The sequence below is a fragment of the Parasteatoda tepidariorum genome, chromosome 2, assembly GCF_982258835.1.
Source record: "Parasteatoda tepidariorum strain Cologne lab strain chromosome 2, Ptep-v5.0, whole genome shotgun sequence".
Taxonomy (NCBI): domain Eukaryota; kingdom Metazoa; phylum Arthropoda; class Arachnida; order Araneae; family Theridiidae; genus Parasteatoda; species Parasteatoda tepidariorum.
This window is the reverse complement of record NC_141756.1, coordinates 90,627,241-90,633,370: the sequence shown is the minus strand read 5'-3', so window position 1 is coordinate 90,633,370 and position 6,130 is coordinate 90,627,241. Positions and strand designations below refer to the sequence as shown.

General features: G+C 26.2%; 4 non-coding genes across 4 annotated transcripts; all 4 read left to right on the top strand.

Moving 5' to 3' along the window:
* The first annotated feature begins 1,789 nt into the window (after positions 1–1,789).
* Positions 1,790–1,862, top strand: TRNAK-UUU (transfer RNA lysine (anticodon UUU)). Its single transcript has one exon. It is a non-coding gene; the product is annotated as a tRNA-Lys (tRNA).
* A 1,615-nt stretch (positions 1,863–3,477) lies between these two features.
* Positions 3,478–3,551, top strand: TRNAT-AGU (transfer RNA threonine (anticodon AGU)). Its single transcript has one exon. It is a non-coding gene; the product is annotated as a tRNA-Thr (tRNA).
* A 570-nt stretch (positions 3,552–4,121) lies between these two features.
* TRNAN-GUU (transfer RNA asparagine (anticodon GUU)) lies at positions 4,122–4,195 on the top strand. Its single transcript has one exon. It is a non-coding gene; the product is annotated as a tRNA-Asn (tRNA).
* A 749-nt stretch (positions 4,196–4,944) lies between these two features.
* Positions 4,945–5,018, top strand: TRNAN-GUU (transfer RNA asparagine (anticodon GUU)). Its single transcript has one exon. It is a non-coding gene; the product is annotated as a tRNA-Asn (tRNA).
* Positions 5,019–6,130: the final 1,112 nt, after the last annotated feature.

The following is a 6,130-nucleotide window of genomic DNA, read 5'->3' as shown; positions in this document are numbered from 1 at the left end:
ACAAAATGGAAATTTTCTACCTCCCACAAGTTCACAACGCCTCTAAATCCCAATTTAAATTATTTTTTTCAGACTGAACGAAACTTTTGCTTTTCTCATTTGTGTTGTTTTAATATATACATTATAACTTCGTTACGATCTGAAAATTTAAAAAAATGTAATTGAAAAAATTGTTTTTAGCAAAAGTGTTTAAATAAATATTTTATTCTTCTTTTAAAAAAAACTTAGTTTTAAAAACATTTTTAATGCTATTAAAATGCGTATCTTTTTTTTTTTTTTTTTTTTTTGATTGAGGAAAAAGAGAAAAATTCTTTTCTTGTTTGGATTTTCTAACGCATTACAAAATAAATGAGTAAATATCAGAAAAAAAATAATAAAAATGTATATTATTTACAAAAAAAAAAAAAGCATTAAAACATTTGCAGTTAAAAGAATAAATTTATCCTGCAGCAAAAATCTTTAATTAATATTACTTATAATTTTGTTATTTTTAATAATTTGATTTTGTTTAAAATAATTTTTGTTTTAAATCACTAATTTCTTTTATAGTGAGGGTAAAAAAATCAAAAAAGTAACACCATATTGATTAATTTATTTAATCTTCGTATCTAAGAACATAATGACCAAACTATCAAATCATTCCATGATAATTATGTTACTTATTGTCAATTATGAGTGTTATTTACGATACATAAACAAAATTAAATCCAATAGAAATTTCAGTCATTTCCTTATTTAAAATTTTTAACCTTTAATTTTAATTTGTATTTACACATTATGTATTATTTAATTTTATTTAGCCTCCATTTTTAGATGTATATTAAAAAATTAAAAATATGAACTATATAAAGCTAGTTATTTCCATTACGAAATTAAAAGAACTTAATTCACTTCGATTTTGTGATTTATTACGGAATTATAGTTTTTGTGTATTTTTTAATGGAAACTTTAACTGAATATTTTATGTTACAAATAAAGCATTTAAAAACTAAATATACAAGAATATTTTGCTTATCATATTCCTAATGTGAAGGAAATAAACGACCCATATAAATTTTAATAAAAAAACTGAACTGAAGTAAATGAATAAAATAAACAGAAAATAACTCGATTATTCGTCTGTAGTTTGAAAGGTATAAAATAAAACAAATAATATCCTCAGATTGAATTAAAAAAGTAATTTCTAGCAGAGCGTGGTTTCGATCCACGGACCTCTGGGTTATGGGCCCAGCACGCTTCCACTGCGCCACTCTGCTCATGCGTTCGGGAAGTAGAATGAATTGAGTTCTGCTTTCAATCAATCTAATAATTTAAAATTTTTAGCGTAAGAAAAAAAGGCATGGAGTATAGTTTGTTTCTAATAAAATTGTTATAGTTTTCCCCATATTTATTGTTCGGATTTTCGTTTTATTGCGTAGCCATCAATTCTTAAGGGAAAAAAAAGTTACAAAATTAAACTTTTTCTCCTTTTTTTTTATAGTAAAATGTTATTTATTGTTGTAATTGGTTACATTTACACCAGTTCAACAGAAGTAGGAAGTAATTATATTTGTTCTAACCTAATAAAGCGATCTTTTTTTCTTCAATGTTTTCTGAAAGGTATAGTGGTGTCGAATGACGCTAGAGAAAAGTATTATTTTGTTTAATAACTAAGATTTATTGAAAAGTAGAAAGTTTTAAATAGTGAATGAAATGATTTGTTACCACATAAATTCAAACCTTTAGAAAGATAAAAATACTAAAAACTTTTACCATGTGACTTTTATTTTAGTTTTTATTCTACAACAGAGCCCGGATAGCTCAGTCGGTAGAGCGTTAGGCTTTTAACCTAACGGTCCAGGGTTCGAGTCCCTGTTCGGGCGGTTCTATTTTTTTCTCCTTTTTGAAACTTTTTCACCTTTATATAAACTGGTGTTTATATAAACAAATGCTTGTATGTTTCTTTTCTTCTTTTTTTTTCTTTAGCATAAATATATTCACAATATTTTGGGGATGCGTCTTATGACACATTTGAAAAGCTATATATACATAATTTAAGTGCTGGAATACTTAATAAATAGAAACTATGTATGCTCTGAAAATAGCTTGTTTTGGACAAAACAAACCTTTTGTTAAACTTTTATTTTTTAATTTTTCTGTGCAAATATTTGTATTTTCTTCTAAACTGAAGCTCACTTTTTAATATAAAACAAGTTTCACCAGATTTTTCGTTAAAAAAACATATAAATAATTTTCAACCTGTCCGCTCTTTGATATCGATATACTATATAGTCTGAAAGTAGCATGTTTCGGACTAAATAAATCTTTTTTGAAAACTTTTTATTTATTTTTCTGGGCAGACATTTGTATTTTCTTTTTAATTGACGCTCACATTAACAAGTTTCAAAAGATTTACTCAGGGCAAAAAAATTATAAAAAATTCGCTCACTGTCAGCCTCTATGCTATCCATATACGATGTATTTTCTCAGGAAGTAGAAAAAAAAATTAACAAGGTTTTGCTTCTTTACCAAACATCAAATGAAATTCTGTACCAATATAAAATATATTATAACTCTTGAATTTCAAAAACTATGTTTTGAACTTTTAAAAAGTAATAAAATTTAAGTAATAAAAGTTTATATTTAAATTTTAGCTTTATATTATATTAATAAAAAATTTACTTATTTATAATCTCAAAGGTCTTCATATCTTTTGTGAGAAATATTTTACAATTGAAAATATAATTAAAAAATGTGTACCCCAGTAACAAAAATGCAATCAACAATCAGTTTAATTACATAAATTTGTTTGAAACAACGGACAATAAACAATTTTTCGTGTCATGTACATGTATAAATTTTTATTCCATTTTGATAGATTTAATATATATATGATGTAAGTATTAATAAATTACGAGTTAGTATATTTTTTCAATATTTTGTTTGATATTTTATTGAAATTATTTTCAGTAATTAATTAGTTATTTGCTAGTATATTTCTTTTCTCTTTAATTAGTTCATTTGATTAATTTTATTTTATACCGAATGCTAAGTGCATTTTACACCGAATATACCTACAAATGGGAGTCAAGCCTATAATGTCAATAATTTTCAAATTAATATTTTATTTCTTTATTGATTTGATTTTAATTGTTAAATACATGAAACAAATGAAATTAAGTAATTTAAAATAAATAAATCTATTTATATATATATACATATAAAAAATTGCTAGAAAAAAAGAAATATAAAAAATATTAGCCGTAAATAGAAATATTTTTATTTGGAATATATAAATTCATAAAATGATTACTAGCAGAGCGTGGTTTCGATCCACGGACCTCTGGGTTATGGGCCCAGCACGCTTCCACTGCGCCACTCTGCTGATAGTAGTCATATTATAAAGAAAATCAATAAATAAATTTTGATATCAATGACATTGTTATCGATTTTGAAGTTTAACACGCATTTTTCTTTTATGCTGACTTACGGTAATGTGGCGCCGTGGCTTAGTTGGTTAAAGCGCCTGTCTAGTAAACAGGAGATCGTGAGTTCGAATCTCGCCGGTGCCTTCGCGATTCCTTTTTAATCTAAGTTACTGGATAATGATGTTTGTATGTACTGTAAAGACGATATGTAAATTTTATTTTTCGTATTTCACGTTTTTTTTTTTTTTTTTTTTTTTTTTTTTTTTGTAAGTAAATTGAATAGTTTTGAGATACTTTTATTTGTATTCTACGTATAAATAAGAAAAGTTAATTTTTAAAAATGTTTTGTAAATTTTCATTTTCGCATTTCAGGATTTTTTTTTTTTTTTTTCTTTTTGTAAGTTGGAAAATTTTTGGAAGTTTTTTTTTTTTTTTTGAATGAAACGTTTAGAACAGGAAAGTTATTCTGCAAAAACGAGTTGTAAATCTTCATCTTTGCATTTCTCCCCCCCCCCTTTTTTTTTTTAATGTAAGTCGAATAATTTCATTATGTTTAGGCTACGAGATTTTCAGAATAAAAAGGATATTCTTTAAAAAAAAAATTATTAATTCTCGTTTTCGAATTCATTTTGAACTTGACATTAATTATTGAGGTATTTATGCTTGATAATTAAGATAAACATAGCGAAATAAAGCTTACTACTCGAATAACAGGCCTCCGTGGCGCAATTGGCTAGCGCGTTCGGCTGTTAACCGAAAGGTTGGTGGTTCGAGCCCACCCGGGGGCGCGTTTACTTTTTCTTAAAATTTAGCTGTTTTATAGAGCCATTTCCTGAAAATAGTTGGCAGTTAGATGATTTTGTTATGTCCTAAATGTTTATGTTTGTACGCCCTTTAAAGATTATTAGTGAATTTTCTTTTTCATATTTTACGATTTTTTTTTCTTTTTCGTATTTTACGATTTTTTATTTAATGTATACTGAAAAGTTGTGAGATATATTTGTTTGTATTTTGCGTTTAGAATAGAAAAGTTACTTTATAAAATCGCCTTGTGAATTTTTCTTTCTGTAATTCATGTTTTGTTTTCTTCTTCTTTTCTTTTATGTAAATAGAAAAGTTTCAATATGTTTTCGTTTGCATGTAATGTTTGGGACAAGAAAGTTTTTTTTTAAAATCGTTTTGTGATTTTTCATTTTCGTATTTCCTGTTTAGTTTTTCCTTTATGAAGTAGAAAAGTTTCTACTTTTCTGTTTTACATGTAACGTTTGAGCCAAGAAAGTTATTCTTTAAAAACAATTTGCGAATTTTCATTTTTGCATTGATTTAATTATTCTTTTAATGCAAGGTAAAAAGTTTCTATGAGTTTATGTTACGAAAGTTTATTTTTTATAAACTGTTTGTAAATTTTCATTTTTGTAACTGTAAGAAAATTCTCATTTTCGAATTCATTATAAATTTGACAATCATTCAAGTCGATGTATTTATGAATGATAATTAATGTAAACGTTTCATAATGATGTCAACAATTTTCACATGAGCCTCCGTGGCGCAATTGGCTAGCGCGTTCGGCTGTTAACCGAAAGGTTGGTGGTTCGAGCCCACCCGGGGGCGGTTATTTTGCTTTTCATTTTATTGCCTTGATATTTTATTTTAATTTGTTGCAAGGTTTAAGGTTGGAAAAGTACTCAGTTTATAAAAGCATACTTTCTGAAACAGGAAATCATGAATCCAAATCTAGCCGGTTCTTTTTTAATTTTTTTTCTAAAGCGATTCTTTTTTAATGTTTAAAAAGTTAAGGTACTGGACGTTTATATTTGTACAGTGGGAGAAAAAAAAAGGAATCACGCTGAATAACTTTCGTTCTAATGATCGGATTTTTACGAACCAAGCGTTAATCTTAATGGCACCTAAGGGTGACCTCAAATATGCTAATTAATTAGGACTAACTATTAATTAAGTTACGAACTCGGACACAAGAACGCACTTTCTCTGAATAAACATATATATTTATTTTACGTATTTGGATTCTAAGCCTTATAGGGGATAGCCACAATCTGGGAAATATGATTCTCATAGTTAGGTCAGAAGAGCGATTCAAAGTTTTGACCCCTTAATATTAATTTCACTTTTTGCATTTTTAGTCATATTATTATAACTAGTTAAGCAATTCAAACCACTCATTAAACTCACTGCACCTCTCATAAAACTCACTGACCCAAAGATAATTTGATGGAAAAAATTATTTGTTATTTTTTATTATTTAATTTAATTGAGGATGAAAAAATTTTGAATTATGAGGTATGAATTTTATTGTCTCATACAAATCTACACATTTTTCTATTGAAAAATCTGAAGTTTCTAGTGTTTTTATTTAGTAGAAGCCGAGAAAAATTAAAATTAATTATTTTTTAAAAATATTTTGGCGACAATGAAGAAATATTTAAATTTGGCGATTAATATTTACTTGTTTTTACTAACGAGGAACTTGACTTATGCCCGCGGGCCCTCGTGGCGTAAAATTTCATTCATAATTTTTTGCTAATAGCCGATTGCTAATCTTTTTTTTCTTCTTTTTTTTTAATTATAAAATACGATGATTCTTTTTTAGTCGTCTAAAATTTTTTTGTAATTTAGTAAAGAAATTTAAAAAAAAAAAAGAAGAAAAAAACATTTTATTGAAGAAAAAACCTTTTTATTCAACGATTGTTAAGTGTTATAAAAGC